Source organism: Antennarius striatus, chromosome 22 (genome assembly GCF_040054535.1).
Source record: "Antennarius striatus isolate MH-2024 chromosome 22, ASM4005453v1, whole genome shotgun sequence".
Classification (NCBI taxonomy): domain Eukaryota; kingdom Metazoa; phylum Chordata; class Actinopteri; order Lophiiformes; family Antennariidae; genus Antennarius; species Antennarius striatus.
In genome coordinates, this window is record NC_090797.1 from 15,472,619 (window position 1) to 15,489,352 (window position 16,734).

The 16,734-nt window shown below is 41.8% G+C and overlaps 2 non-coding genes across 2 annotated transcripts; one reads left to right on the plus strand and one right to left on the minus strand.

Moving 5' to 3' along the window:
- Positions 1 to 5,062: 5,062 nt before the first annotated feature.
- Positions 5,063 to 5,134, minus strand: trnah-gug (transfer RNA histidin (anticodon GUG)). Its single transcript has one exon. It is a non-coding gene; the product is annotated as a tRNA-His (tRNA).
- Positions 5,135 to 6,073: 939 nt separating this feature from the next.
- On the plus strand, positions 6,074 to 6,145 carry trnah-gug (transfer RNA histidin (anticodon GUG)). Its single transcript has one exon. It is a non-coding gene; the product is annotated as a tRNA-His (tRNA).
- The last annotated feature ends 10,589 nt before the right edge of the window (positions 6,146 to 16,734 follow it).

The window sequence follows — 16,734 nt, forward strand, 5'->3', positions numbered from 1 at the left end:
GGAGTGGGAAGAAGAAAACGTATGTAATCCCACCCCAGTTCCTGATTCAGAGATCAACACACTGAGCTTCACTGCTACTTCGAGGATTCAAGGATAACCACACAATAATTGCATCACGATGGCGTCACCATGGGCAACAATGAAATTATCACATTGCAATAGCAATTTGACACAACAATGTAAGGAAGGCACGATATACCAACAATGGTAATGTACAATATACCAACAATGGTAATGTACAATATACCAACAATGGTAATGGACAAATGCCAACAGCAGTAATTAACAAATACCAACGATGGTAAAGAAGCACTGAGCACATGTTAACAAACAGAACAGCAGTTTGAGTTAAAGACCCTCATCTCTATACTTTGACCAGACATGATGTTTATATAACAGTTTGAATTGATCAGTACTTTGGCATTTCTTGTGTTGTGAGACCAGATTGTTCCAGAGTTTCACTCCGCACACAGACACACAAAAACGTTTATGTGTGGTTTGAGCTCTCGGCAATGAAAAATATCCAAAACCTCTCAAGTGATGAGCCCTGACTGGAGTTATAAAGAATCGTTGGAGGTTTGGTGGTAATAATTATTTGAATGTGTGTGATTGTTCCGGTGGTGGTCGGAGGGGCCGTAGGCGCAGATTGGCAGCCACGCCTCCGTCAGTCTGCCCCAGGGCAGCTGTGGCTACGTACGTAGTTTACCACCACCACGTATGAATGAGGTGTGAATGAATAACGGATCCAATGTAAGTGACTTTGAGTGTCCAGACAAGAAAAGGCTAAATAAATCTAATCCATCATTATTATTATTATTATTATATAAAACTATTGATGTATTATATGGTACAATATCATGAAATTTTAGCAACTTTGACTGCGTAAACAGGTTATGAGTATGTTCAAGAAAACCAACCTTGTGAATGTTCCACACTGCTCTTTTCTGTAATATGATCAGAGGATTAATTGTGTTCTGATAAGTATTCCCCCAAACTTCAACACAATATGTAAAGTACGGGAGGACCAAGGTGCAGTATAAAGTATGGAGTGCATTTCCATCAAGGTATAGTTTTGCTTTATTTATAATTGAGAGGGTTTTGGATATTTTTGTTTTTATGTGTCTGACATGGGGTTCAGATCAATGAAGAGACCAACTGCATACTTTTTCTGCTCCAGTGGGGGGTGCTCTTGATACTCACACGTTCCCAGTTCTATTTGTTGATGCTGTAGGATCTTCTGTAACATGTCCATGTCCATATTGGTGCTTGGTGTAGTCTGTGTTCTTGGTGTGTTTGGCATTGTGATGATGAGGAGTCCCAAGCTGCATCAATGTCGATACTGTTCAAGGTCTTCTATGCTCTTCACCAGCAAGACTTCTGCTGCCTCCGTGACCCATTTAGTTTGATGAAGATCTTACAGTTTGTTACCCAGGTTTGTTGAATCTCGCCTTGTTTTTTCAGTTGTCCTGCGATCCTTGTAATGTCAGCATTTTTCTTTGTCAAGTGCTCGTTTATGAATACATTTGTGCCCTTTAGCTTGTGCCCCTGTTTCAGCAGTGCCATTTTCTTTTTCCGATTAGTAAACCTTCTGATGAGCGCTGGTGGTCTCTCGTTCTTTACTGGTAGTAGGTGACACGCCTCGATGTGCTCCTGGTCCAACTCTATCCCCCTGCTCTGGAGATAGGAAGCCACCTGTTGCTCCACCGATGGTGTCTCCTGCTCGCTGGGCTCCCCGCTGTCCGCGGCTGTAACAGTGTTATAAATAAATTTATTTTTATATATTTTTTTTTATTGAAGTTCCCCAAATTTTACATTTACTTTGTTTTTGGTTCCATGATTTGGTTGTGTTTCGGTGGGGCAATTATTGGGGGTGCACACGCCCAGGCATCCCCGTGCTGGAGGTCTGGAGAGAGGGGTGAGTTACACTTGTTCAATGCTGCGGAAACTTTTTGTTAATATATTCTTCATTTTCATTATTTTCTACCAGTGGATGTGATTTTGTGGTACATAGTCGCTCACTTTCACACTCGCTATGTTTAAATATTATTTATTTATATATTCACGACGTAATTTATGTTAATTAGTAGGCGCTAAGCGGCGAACAAGTGCTAACAGCTCACTGCGTGTTGCAGGCATGCCAGCGTTACCCCAGCTCTCACATGACGTACCCCACCTTTTGTGTTACAGGTATGTTTAACTGTTTAAACAGAAAAAGAAAAGCTGTAAAAGGATCTGTTAAGTGTTTTACATGTTTGTATTTATTTATTTTTATTCTTTTGATTTGACCTACTGTTTATTTTAGTTGTGTTAAATGTCATTATTTTATTGTTAAGGCATCCTCGTGCTGGAGGTCTGGAGAGAGGGGCATGCCAGCGTTACCCCAGCTCTCACATGATGTACCCCACCTTTTGTGTTACAGAAAAATAAAACACAGCGGATCTGCTCCACGCCTCCTTCAGTTCTTCGGCCATCTACAGTCATAGTTTCACCGTCATTATAAATGTAACTGGCCAGTCAGGGTCGGTTACACGGCCACTGCACGAGCTTATGAGGGAGGCCTGATATTGATGCCGGTGATGAACACATCATTGATGCGGGAGTATTGCTCCAGCTCATCCACTCGCTGCTCGAGATTCACAATTCGCTTCTCCTTCTCCGCGTTCTGGAGGCGTAGTAGTTTCACCTCCTCCAGGAGCCCCAGAACTTGTTCTTGTTGTGTTCTGACCTCCTCCAGGAGCCCCAGAAGCTTCTCCTGTTGTGTTCTGACCTCCTCCAGGAGCCCCAGAAGCTGCTCCTGTTGTGTTCTGACCTCCTCCAGGAGCCCCAGAAGCTGCTCCTGTTGTGTTCTGACCTCCTCCAGGAGCCCCAGAAGCTGCTCCTGTTGTGTTCTGACCTCCTCCAGGAGCCCCAGAAGCTGCTCCTGTTGTGTTCTGACCTCCTCCAGGAGCCCCAGAAGCTGCTCCTGTTGTGTTCTGACCTCCTCCAGGAGCCCCAGAAGCTGCTCCTGTTGTGTTCTGACCTCCTCCAGGAGCCCCAGAAGCTGCTCCAGTTGGGTTCTGACCACAGTCACATCGCTGCACAGAATATTGAGAGAGTTTTATCTCCCTGAACTCTTCTGGTGTCAGGCTTTTCCTTGGTGGGGGCATTCCGGTAGTTTGTGAACTAAAGCATCCAGTGGCAGGGGATGCTCCAGTCTGTTTGTCAGGGCGTTTGCGTTCCCTGGCTCAGGCTCCAGCTTGCAGCACCGAATGAGACAAACAACAAAAGTCCACAGCGAAACACCCAGAAAAAACAGTCAGGCACAGTCAGGACTGTATGTATAAAGAAACAAAAATTATATTAAGAGTCCATTTACCACAAAAAAACGTATTCAACGAGCAGCCACCTACAGCTACAACACTTCCTCTTCCTCTACAAACTTCCTCTTATCTTGCCAGGGGGCATCATTCAAGTCTTAAAACAGCTTTTGAGAAAAGAGTGAAATTGTAAAAAATAGAAATATTTTTTAGAAATTTCAAATAAGCAGCTACATTAAATTGTAAAAAATACCAGATGATTTGAAATTCACTCGGGGTGTGATCCAAATTTGTGTTTCCTTTGAATTGTGTAGAAAACAGCAGAACACATCCCCATGTCCTGACCGTGGTGTTCTGGTTGGCGAGGGATGGGCCCTCCTGTGGCAGCCGGAGCCCATTGACAAGGACAACAGTTTTACTAGAGGTAGGGAGGCATTTTATTTTGAAAACAAGGGTAACATTCCATTCAGGAACATGCCAACTCAAAGTAGAGAGGAATATTTCACCAGTGGGCCTTAAGCTCAGGAGAAATGTTAAAGCAAACACAAAATAAGCCATCAACCACAAAGGTCGCAGCTAGTCAACAAGCTCTGTGGCATGTAAAAGAGGGAGTGTTAAAAACTGAAGAGGATGGAGAAACATGATGCGCGTCAAACTTTATTTGAATTAAAAACAGCAATAATAGAGAGAGAGAGTGAAAGACAGAAGAGATAGAGAGAATGTTGCATGTGATGTAGAGACTGAGAAAGGAACTAGAAGAAGTCAGACAAGGAAGAGAAGTGGAAGTTGTAAGTGAGAGAGAGAGAGAGGATATCAGCAGTCCCTGATGGAAGGTCATGAGAGTGATAGAAAGTTGATAAAGAAGACAGTGGAGGATGTTGAAGAAAGAGCAAAGTAGGGAAAAAGGAGACAGAGATGTTGCCACTTCTATGAAAAATACCAAAATAAATTTACTGATTTAGAAACTGACTGACACGGCTGATGTAAAAAGACAACAGAATAAAGGTAAAGGAACAATTTTGGGGATGAGGAAAAACAATACACTGTTGAGAAATTTAAACTTCAAGCTCACCTGCAGAACAAGAAACTTGTCGGTGTGGTCCAATTACCTTGAACTCTAAAATAACTAAGATAACTTTAAGATAATTAATAATTTAAGACTTAAAGAATAAAAATGGCATTTCAAAAGTAGATACAGCAGCTCTTTTTAGAGTTTCAACAAACGCTAAAATAAATCTAATATTAACAGTCGGACCCAGTCCACTTAAACTGAATTAAACCATGTCACGACCCGGATTCGAACCGGGGTTGCTGCAGCCACAACACAGAGTACTAACCTCTATACGATCACAGCTGACGTGTGGAAAACGGAACCGGAATATTTGTGGAGTGAAAAAAATAAAAACAACGCGATCAGTTCATAAGCCTCCGGGCCCCTGTGTAAAGTCTTCTCCTGCGCATCCCAAAGATTCTCACCGGGGTTAAGGTCTGGGCTCCTTGGGGGCCAATCTGGGATCAAAAACGATGTCCCATGGTCCCTGAAGCCCTCTGTAAAGATATGAGCCGAATAAATCCTGATATAGTCGCCTTGGAATATGAGCGAGTCTTCAGGGAAGAAAAATCCATAGATGGACAGATGTGGTCATTCAGTAGGTCTGCAGATGACGTCATTTGATGGGGACATGACGTCGCTGCACCTCGAGTTGAACCTATCGTAACACCGTCCCTCAGTGCGGGGACTTTTTTAGTCAATTTACATTGAAAGCTGCCGTGACCCGGATTTGAACCGGGGTTGCTGCGGCCACAACACAGAGTACTAACCACTATACAACCACGGCTGACGAATAAAGAAGACAGAAACCCACGTGGATCTGGACCCATCAGACCACGTGACCACTGCTCCAGAGTCCAGTCTACATGTTCCAGAACAAACTGAAGACCCCCCTTTTTAGTTCAGCCTCCTTCATGAGTGTTTTTCTTCAGAATAATCAGCTGTAAATTCACTTTGTTATCCTTGTTTTTTAGCTTTTTTTTTTAGCATGGAATGTAGCCGCAAGAGGGCACAAGCTAGTGTCTTATTGTGCCAGTCCCAAGCCCGGATAAATACAGAGGGTTGCGTCAGGAAGGGCATCCGGCGTTAAACTTTTGCCAAATCAAAGATGCAAATCAAACCTATGACTTCCATACCGGATCGGTCGAGGCCCGGGTTAACAACGACCGCCATCGGCGCTGTTGACCTACAGGGTCCCGGTGGAAATTAGATTACTGTTGGTCGAAGAAGGAGAGGAGGAAAGTGCGTTCGCTCGAAGAAAGAGAAGAGGAACACCAAGAGTATAGGACTGAGAGTAGGGACGTTGAATGTTGGAATTATGACAGGAAAAGGTAGAGAGTTGGTTGATATGATGCAGAGGAGGAAGGTAGACCTACTGTGTGTCCAGGAGACCAGGTGGAAAGGTAGCAAGGCTAGAAGTTTAGGAGCAGGGTTCAAGTTGTTCTATCATGGTATAGATGGGAAGAGAAATGGAGTAGGAGTTATCTTGAAGGAGGAGTTTGTTAGGAATGTCCTGGAGGTAAAAAGAGTGTCGGATAGAGTGATGAGTCTGAAGCTAGAAGCTAGAAGCTACCACTATACAGTCATGGTTGTATAGTGGTTAGTACTCTGTTGTGGCTGCAGAAACCACAACAAAGTGGTTGCTGCGGTGTTACATGGCGGTGTGTATTTTTCTCACTCCCCAAAAATGATTTTTTAACTGTTTTCCAGTTTTGTTTTTTCATCTGCCGTGATCGTATAGAGGTTAGTACTCTGCGTTGTGGCCGCAGCAACCCCGGTTCGAATCCGGGTCACGGCAGCTTTTAATGTAAACTGACTAAAAAGTCCCTGCACTGAGGGACGGTGTTATGATAGGTTCAACTCGAGGTGCAGCGACGTCATGTATCCATCAAATGACATCATCTGCAGACCTACTGAATGACAACATCTGTCCATCCATGGATTTTTCTTCCCTGAAGACTCGCTCATATTCCAAGGCGACTATATCCCCCAAGGAGCCCAGGCTTTAACCCCGGAGAGAATCTTTGGGATTCACTGGAGAAGACTTTACGCAGGGGCCCGGAGGCTTATGAACTGATTTGTTTTTCTTTTTCTCACCCCAGAAATATTCCGGTTCGCTCAAGGCAAACTACTCTGAGCTCCTCCCTGGTGACTGAGCTCCTCACCCTATCTCTAAGGGTGAGAGTAGGAATGTAGATTGACCAGTAAATTGAGAGGTTATAGTGACTGGTGATTTTAACATTCATTTAAATAACGCTAGTGATCCATTGTGTAAAGCTTTCTTAACCGTCCTTGACATGTTAGGCTTCACTCAGTGGGTTCATGAAGCAACTCATTCCAATGGTAATACCCTAGATCTGATTCTATCACGTGGTATAAATGTTACTGCTGTGACTGTCTCTCCTCTTACGTCAGTGATATCTGACCATTTTCTTATTACTTTTAAAGCAGCCTTTATTTGTCAAGATAGCATTACTCCTGATTTAGTCACTACTCGCCATATCGGCTTGTCAACGGTATCTAAACTTAGTGAGCTTCTACCTGAGGTATTGACTCCTTTTACTGTAGCAACAGGATCAATCGAAAATTACACTAGTGATCTAAACTCAGCTCTTTCTAGTCTGTTGGACTCAGTTGCACCTCTAAAAACTAAAACCATAGGGGTGCGCAGGTCTACACCATGGTTTAACGAGGAGACACGCGTTCTCAGACGGGCCTGTAGGAGTTTAGAGCGCAGGTGGCGTATATCAAAATCTAAATTATGCTACGTCTCTTGGCACGAGTGTGTCTTAAACTACAAATGTGCTCTGTCCACCGCTAAAGCTGCCTATTTCTCCAGATTAATAAGCAAAAATAAACACAATCCTCGATTTCTGTTTAATACTGTAGCCAGATTGACCCAGAAAAAGCCAACGGCAAGCAGCTTGTTATTTGCGGCTAATGATTTTCAAGATTTTTGTTGCTGTAAAATTGATAACATTAGACATGAAATTACTTCTTCAGCTTCACCCGGATCAATGTTTAATGTGGTTCCTTCTCTGGGTGTTAAAACCCAACTTCTCTCTTTAACACACTTTGAGACCGTCTCTCTGGAAGAATTAGGTTTAGAGATTGAGAAGTTGTTCTCAATCTCTAAACCTACTACATGCCTCTTAGACCCTCTCCCTGCTAAATTAGTTAAAGAATTATGGCCATTGCTGGGCCCTACTATGTTAAATGTAGTTAATCTTTCTCTTGCAACCGGTGTTGTTCCCATTAGCTTTAAAGCGGCCGTGGTTAAACCTCCGCTTAAAAAGCCACATCTTGACCAAGAGTCTTTAAATAATTATAGACCAGTTTCTAACCTTCCATTCTTATCTAAAGTACTAGAAAGGGTAGTATCTCAACATCTTAGATTATTTATCATTAAGCGGTCTTTTCGAACCATTCCAATCAGCTTCATCGGCTGGTGGTGACTCGCTCTACTGGATGGATCAGCGTGTCTTTGTCATACATTTAATATTGTTACTGTTATTATTGTGTTGTTAATCTGTACATGCAGTATCTATTGCTTCGTCTGTCCACTCCTGGAAGAGGGGTCCCTCCTCTAGTCTTCCTGAGTTTTCTCCCATCCATTTTTTCCCCTGTTAAAAGGGTTTTGGGGGGAGTTGTTCCTTATCCGATGTGGGGGTCGTGCTGCTCGCAGTGCACAAAGGTCAGAGGGATATCGTCCATGGGCAGATTGTAAAGCCCTTTGAAACATTTTTTGTCAATCTGGGCTATATAAAAATAAATTAACTTGAAACTTGAAACTTGAGCTTCGTCTTGAGACTCAGCTCCTTCTTCACCACCACAGACCTACAGCGACTGCATCACTGCAGAAGATGCATCGATCCGTCTGTCAATCTCACGTTCCATCCTTCCCTCACTCGTGAACAAGACCCCAAGATACTTCAACTCCTCCACTGGGGGCAAAGACTCTCCCCCGACCTGAAGAGAGCACACCACCCTTTTCCGGTCGAGAATCATGGCCTCGGATTTAGAGGTGCTGATCCTCATCCCACTCGTGTCACACTCAGCTGCAAACCGTCCCAGTGCAGCTGAAGGTCCAGGTTTGATGAGGCCAACAGGACAACTTTGACAACTTTTCAGACTAAGCAGTCTGGATTGGACTTCATCCTCCAACATAAAGATGACAAACAAAGACCCCAGAGTGTCGGTACGCTGTGAGGTGGCAGCCCCACCAGCCGACCATCCTGCGGAGGGCTAACAACCCACCCAGGACAAACCCTCCTTGCCAATCGGTTTGTTCCGAACAGAAATGGAATGATAACGTTTCCGGGTTTGCGTTCCACCCATAAACTGACGTTCCTGAACCGGTTAGAACAAAAAAATAAAGTTCCTGAACCGGTTAATAACGTTTCTTGTAAATATAAATATATAGGTGCCGTATTTTGGACACAATAAGATGCGCTTAAAATTTCTCAAAAATCAACGCTGCGACTTTTTTAACATTAAGCGTCTTATGTGTACACTGAGTTCCAAAATCTGTAAAAATGTTTTTGTGTGATTTTAGTCAGCGATCCACCAGCTCGGCCATTGTCCACCGACATAGGACGTATTACGTCACTACGTACGCCGGCAGCGATGGGCCAATTAGAGAAGTTGACGCGAGGCTACGTCCGGCACACCTCCGGTAGGTACCGGTATAGGGTATATACCGGTACTGTACCACAGGTGTGCTGTTAACCACATTTATTTGGCTAAAGACCCCCGACAGTGAAGAGACATGCTTACGACGCAACATGTAAACTCCAGGCTATCAGTTCCGGTTGTTCCGGTTCACGTAAAGAGACCGGGGGGCTTTTTTCTCGCTTCGCCATCTCTCTTGATCTGTGACTCCATGCCCCCCCCCCCCCCACACACACACACACACACCACCGCTTCTGTCAGAAACACGTCAAGCGGCTGACTTCGGAGTTTGCCATCATCCTGGAGGATTAACGAAAGAACTCCAACCGCTGGACATCGGTGTGAGCAAAGCCTTTAAAGTTTAGCTGCGTGCGTCGTGGGAGTGATGGTAAACACACCTTTACCAGGACTGGAGGCAGTGCCGAGCGAGTTACACCACGAGTTACACGCTCACAATATGTGCGTGGAGTGCGGATGCCTGGACTATAACCTGGCTACTTTGACTTTTGTCTGATGTTTCGCTAAAGCGTCATTACCGGACAGACACCCAGAAACCAGACGGTCAGCGATAGTGAAATTGCAGAGATATTAAATGCAGACCGAAGATGAGGACTTCAAGGATTTAGCACAGATTTATCACAAAATAAAGAAATAAAAACATAGTTAAAAAATAATGTCGGTGTATTTTTTAACTTTAAATTTCAGACAACGTAGTACAACACAGTTCAACCACAGTCACTTTTCTGCTTCCGTTAGCAACCATGCACCGAATAATGTGTGCTGTGTGTCCGGTTAAAGTAAAGAAATAAATTACGTTATTTAGACTGCACCTCTTTATACAATGAGCTGAATGGTGCGCAAAATACGGTAACTTAAGGACTTTTAAATTGGCAATTAAAGTAATTAGTTAATATACTATAGACTATAATTATAGATATATCCCTACCCTACAGTAAACAGTACCCCAGCACTACACCACTGCTTTATGACTGTATATCACTGTAGTTAAGGCTTATGCCTCCTACTTAGACACTACATGACATAAGACTAGAATAACTTCCACCAGGTCATTTATTGCTGAACAACAGATCTTCATTGTTCTTCTCCCATAGCTAATATTGGCAGTACGGGAACACACTGCTCTGAAAATAACTGCAGCCAATGAGTTCATGTCTAAATCATACATTTTTCAGATTGACACACTGCAGTGTTTACCTGTAATGATTAAATAGTGACTGGGAGACCTCCCTTTTCTTAACTGCTGCTGATAGCCGCTACTTCTCTCTGCTCTCATCCCGCGTCCAGTGAATGACAGGAAGTGAAACATCAGGTCAAATTTTTTTTTCAAGAACAAAAAAACCCTGTATTAACCAGTTTACAATTATTTTCTGTTCCGATTCTGCTCCGGAACATTAAAAAATATAAAGTTTTCGTTTTCGTTCCTGCCACAATACCAAAAGTTTCTGGTTTTCGTTTTCGTTCCATGAACCGGTTCGAAAGCTTAATTATCAGGGTCTGTGGTAGCTGAGACAATATTACCAACCCTTTTACCTCCACAGCCCTCACATGAGCAGTGAGCACAACCACTGGTGAACTGTTCCTCTCTACCTGAGTTGGCATGTTCCTGAATGGAATGTTACTCCTGTTTTCAAAATAAACTTCCTCCCTATCTTTAGTTAAACTGTTGTCCTTGTTCATGGGCTGTGGCTGTTGTGGGAGGGCCCTCCCCTCATCAGCCACGTCATGGACAGGACATGTGGGTGTGTTCTGTTCTTCTCTACACAATCTGAAGGAAACACAATCTTGAATCACACCCCTAGTAAATTTTATATCATCTTACATTTTTTCTAATTTCTTTCTGTTCATTCTTTTCTCAAAAGTTGTTTTAAGACTTTTTTAAAATACCTCATATTTTCTAAACTAGTTTTATTTGACATCTTTGCACTCAGACCCCACATAATTCCTAGTCTCACTTTTTTGTCCCACAACTTAAGACTTAAGTGCTAGAAACACAAATTTATGCATAAGTTTGGACTTTAAACCTTGATTTGGAGCTTTTAACTAACGTGGTCTAATTTAATTTACGACTGTATGGACAAACACAATAAAACCTAACAGCATAAATAAAGTGCAGAGACCGTACAATAGTCATAGATCCCACTGGATCTCAAGTTAGACGCTACATGGTACGAGATACGTCATCATCAATGACGTGACACCCAAGTACCACCCAGCAGATCTCCCGTTTATCACCTCCCCCACAATGAGTAGCAGTTTGATGACCTTCCTGTCCTTGACTTGTTTAAAAGGCCTCATTTTTATTTTTATGACATTCATTACTTGTGAGTTCGTTGTTCTGGGATCAGAAAATGGTCTCCTCAGACCTTCAATCAGATTTACAGACCACTTGTTCAGTCTATCAACTGTTTAATTTGATTATTTGGCTGGAATTTAGTTCATCTTTATTTTGGCAAGCTTGCATAAAGTTACCCCAGGTATCTGATTTTCACTCGGCGGCGGCCGCCATTTTGTGAACCACCGTCTAGGCACATGTCGCTGTTCTGAGCAGTTAGTGGTTCTACCAGTTTAACCTTATCTAAGCTGGTTTTACCTTTTTTTAAAGCCTTCCAAACATCACATTCTGTCTCTGACCATTCGCTCCATTCATTTCACACAATCCCTATTTATCACATTCACAAATTCACCGTCCATTTCATACAATACAACACAATATTCAATTAAACACTTTATCATGTTTACCAAATCCCAGTCGGAAGGACTTTAACCCAAGAGATATTAACCAAAATCGCCATTTGGAGGGACTCCAATCCCAGGGATATTAACCAAAATCTCTGTTCGGGACCCGAACCCACAATGGTACTTTACCGGAAGGACTCCAACCTGCACTTACCTTGTACTGTATATTACTGAACTGAGCTTATAACATTATCACTCCCTTCTTTATAGATGACAGCCAAGTCACCTATCTGCTCTTGAAATGTGACTTTCATATCATCAATTATTACGAGCAAGGGGAGCTAGTGTTTAAGTAGGTGCTGGCTCATCTACACTTTCTGTGCAATAATCCTCTACCAAAACAATCTCCCATTCAGAACCATCATCGTTTGACTGCCCCCCTTCCACAAGCAGTGGAGTTACAGTCTCAGTAAACTGACACAAAATGGTATCAGAAAGATCATTAATAAAAGCAAAAGCCTTCTTCACAGCATTTATATCAACATCTGCCCTGACTCCCTTCATTACAACTGAGCATCCTGGATCATTTCACACAGTGCCATTCTTTTGCTGACTTTGGCAATAAATAATATGGGGGGGGGGGCTGATGAAAGGTTAGACGTGTTCCAGTCCCTGTTCTGGCACCATTATTTTTCCCTTTGTAACCAAGTATCAATTTGTCCCTCCTTCAATAGCAAACAAATGAGGATGAGATCAGACTCAAAGGTACTCAACAGGTACTCAACAGGTACTCAACAGGTACTCACCAGGTACTCAACAGGTACTCAACAGGTACTCACCAGGTACTCAACAGGTACTCAACAGGTACTCACCAGCAGTAGAATGCTGCCAAAGTAAAAAATAAATAAAATAAATAAAACCTTTATGGACTGGAAAGTACCAAATGTAGCCACAAGAGGACACAAGCCAGTGTCTTATTGTGCCATTCCCAAGCCCAGATAAATGCAGCGGGTTGAGTCAGGAAGGGCATCTGACATAAAACTTTTGCCAAATCAAACATGTGAATCAAACCTATGACTTCCATACCGGATCGGTCGAGGCCAGGGTTAACAACGACCACCATCGGTGCTGTTGACCTACAGGGTGCCGGTGGAAATTGGACAACTGTTGGTCGAAGAAGGAGAGGAAGGGAAGTGTGTCCATAGGAAGAGAGAGAAGAGTACGGGAAGAGTATAGGACTGAGTTTGATTGTTCAGTTGTTTTACCACCAACATAACGGTCTTTTCACGCACACAAATGTGCTCTCATCTATATCAGGTTCTGTTGAATAGGGAAATATATTTAAATGTTTTATTGTTGTGTAAATAAAATAGTAAATCTGCATATGAACGTTACAAAAACAGTTGAGAAAAATATTCATACCGTTGCGTATACCAATATTATATAAGAACTGAAATCAAAAGATGACATGTAGCTTGTTTGCATGGTTTCCTTGATACAGTAACAGACAAAACTGCTTTAGTTCTAACATCAGTGGCTGTGACATTGTACTGCCTATAACTGCTATAAAGGTCCTCCAAGTTTTATTTTCCGTCTGTTTTAGTCACGATACACACAGGAGTTCATAATTGATAAAAAGAAGAAGAAATCAGCACGAAATTGAAGAAAACAAAGGTGGTCTAATATTTTATGTTACTGATTGTCCTCTTCCCATTGCTTCACATTCTGGTGGAATACAGAGTGACATTTATCCTCTACTGAAGTATTAACACATTCTCATCCTTTTTTAACAGACATTAGCAGAAGGGACCCAAATACACAGAGCATCACAGTGAATTAGACGCGAAAAAGTGAAAAAGTGGGGTTCGTCTGACATTCGGGTTCTAGAAATTATACCCATTCACAACGCTAGATGGCGCCAGATATCTTTAAAGCGAATGCTGAACTTATCTTCCCAGGCTAAAACGAACCCTGTTTCGAAGAAGAAAAAGAAAAATAGCGGCAAGAAAGAAAATAAGAAAATAAGAGAAGAGATAACAGAAAATGGAGAAACGTTCAGATTTTAAGACGTGACAGTTTTTGTATGATTTGAATGAGGGAAAATAAAAGATACAAAATTACTTTTTCTCTTGAATATATTGTTATAATCACTTGTTTCAGATGTATTTTAAATATTTTCTGTATAAAAATTAAATTTGGTGTTCAAAAAGTCTCTTTTCAAACTTGAGTCTTGAAAAAGAGGGGGTGGTCTTATAATCAGGGTGGTCTTATACGGTAATTAGAATCATAATAGTGATGTCAGTGTATGTGTGTCTGTCTATGTGTATCATAATGGTGTTGTTGTGTGTGTTTGTATTCATCTCAGTGTTCATAGGTGTGTTTTCTTCAATGCTCTGTCTGGCTCCTTAAGAAAACAGAAAATCTTTCTCTTCTGCCCACGCGCTCGAAAGGAGGGGTTGTGAAGGGGGGGTTTGGTTGAACGGGGGATTTCTTTTGCAGCTTCTGCACCTTCATATATTTTCCTTCACTACACGCACCAACCTCCAAACCTCTGCTCTGACAACTCACAGCAGCCTTAACGGCTCAACACAACGTCAATCTACACTTTGTTATTACCTTTAATGCACTTTCAACACACTTTCTACTATTCCATCTACAGCACATATGTTTTAATCCCAGTCAAACACAATCAATCAGACTTTTTGTTTTTCCAGCTCACACATTCACACCTGAGCTCAGCAATCATACACTCAGTTACACAGAATCACTTATGACGTCCAAGCAAACAGTTTTCCCCACTCATAAAAAACAAACAAAAAAAACAACAACTTTATTGTGTCCCAAGCTTGTATTTTCAGATTATTTGATTGGTATGCTTGTACTTTCGGTGGGCTTATCAGTCACACAAATTCTCATTGGCTCTGATCTTCCCATACACGTATGGTCGGATCTTATCAAACACACACTAACTCTGGGTGACCTTATTTCAGCCGGGTGACGTTTTAAGAAATGCACCCCTATGTATACACGGATGTATGCCAGACACTGAAAGACTCATTTTATAGTTTAAAGTTTATATCAATTACTTATACAGTTTATGCATCCATACGCCCCTTTTATTTCAGAGGAAAATGTGTGCAGAAGGGGGACTTCAATTTAGATTAGATTCAACTTAGATTCATGCTCATGAAGTGATTGTTACATTTGGCTGCAGCCTTTTTCTATGTTATTTCACAAATTATGGTTCCTAAATTTTGCTTTATATTACTTTATTCACTTACATTACACTTATATTTTTTACTTGATTTCTTTCTTTTTTATCGGCCTGTTATATTGTTTAGTTGCAGTCCAAGGGTCGGATCACTATCTTTCAACTCCTCAACATCTTTGTCCAAGTCAAACCATGCATGCAATTCTCTTTGACTCTTCTCGCGAGATTTTTCAGGCAGTCCGCCAACTGCAACCTGAGATGCCAATTTTTTATTTATTCATTTATTTGTTTAACCTTTTTTATCCAGGTTAGCCTGATTGGGTCTATTTCACGAAGGCAGGGTTCACCTACCCTGAGGTAAACCCGTGGTTCTGGGTTGCTTTACCCTGAACTTGGAAAAACCAGGGATTTCGGTTTCCCAGACGCGGTTCAGGGTTAGTTTTTCTAACCCAGAGTAAATTGACCCGCAGTTTAACTGACACGACAACTTGAAAAAAAGCCATCATCAATAGAGTCCCGATTCATCGATTCACCATGACGACGGACGAGACGCGCACCGCAGCGCTTTACGGAAGTCAGAGTACAGATTTTAATTTATGAATAGAAAGACTTTGAGGACATTTTCAGAAGAAAGAGATCAGCGTTGCAGAGGCAAAGAAGAGCGAGATGTCGTGGGAGTGAATCGCTGCTCAAGTCGATGCGTAAGTTCTAAGTCCGTTGCACTCACGGTAAAAATACGGAAGTAAACGGCTTCAATAATAGTTTATTAATTTATTTTATTTAGGTGCGATCCAGTGGGGGGAGAAGGGCACGTCAGTAGCTGAGAATGAAGTATAAAAACATCGTTCACACAGGTCAGACTTCATCATCTCGTTATGGATCTTCTTCATCCTCATTATGTTTGATCTTCTTCTTCTTCTTCTGTTTCTTATGTTTGGTATTGTACAGTAAATATTAAGTGGACGTTTGACTGTTCGGTTGTTTAATCCCCAACATAACGCTCTCTTCACGCACATAAATGCGCTCTCATCTATATCAGGTTCTGTTAAAAAATGAAATACATTAAAATGTTTTATTGTTGTGTAGATGAAACAGTAAATCGGCATATGAACGTTACAAAAACAGTTGAAGGATATTCACACCATTGCGTACACCGATATTATCTAAGACCTGAAATCAAGACCTGACATTACCTCGTTTCATACAGTCATAGCCAAAACTGCTTTAGTTCATACAACAGTGGCCGTGGCATAGTACTGCTTATAACCGCTTTAAGGTATTCCAGGTTTTATTTTCTGTCTGTTTTAGTCACATGATACACAGGAGTTAATAATGATTAAAAAAAAGAAAGAAATTAACAAGAAATTGAAGAAAACAAAGGTGGGATAATATTTTATGTTACTGATTGTTCTCTTCCCATTCTGGTGGAATACAGAGTGACATTTATCCTCTACTGAAGTATTAACAGATTCTCATCCCTTTTTAAAGAGAACTGATAAAGAGAACTGATAAAGAGAACTGATAAAGAGAACTGATAAAGAGAACTGATAAAGAGAACTGTCCGACAGGATATGACAGGACATCTGAACGCGATACAACAAAAATTAAAATCTCTGTGAATTAGAAACTCCATCAAGAGGCTCCTCGTCAAACGGACATGACATGTTGACCTCTGAAATACGGAGTTATTATTAAACCTTACTTCGGTCAGACTCTCCGTCCGACAGAACCAGGAAATGAAGCCGCATGAGCGGCGGTGAAAGGGGGCGGAGTCAAAAGAAACCCTGGGTTTGTGGAATGAAACCTGC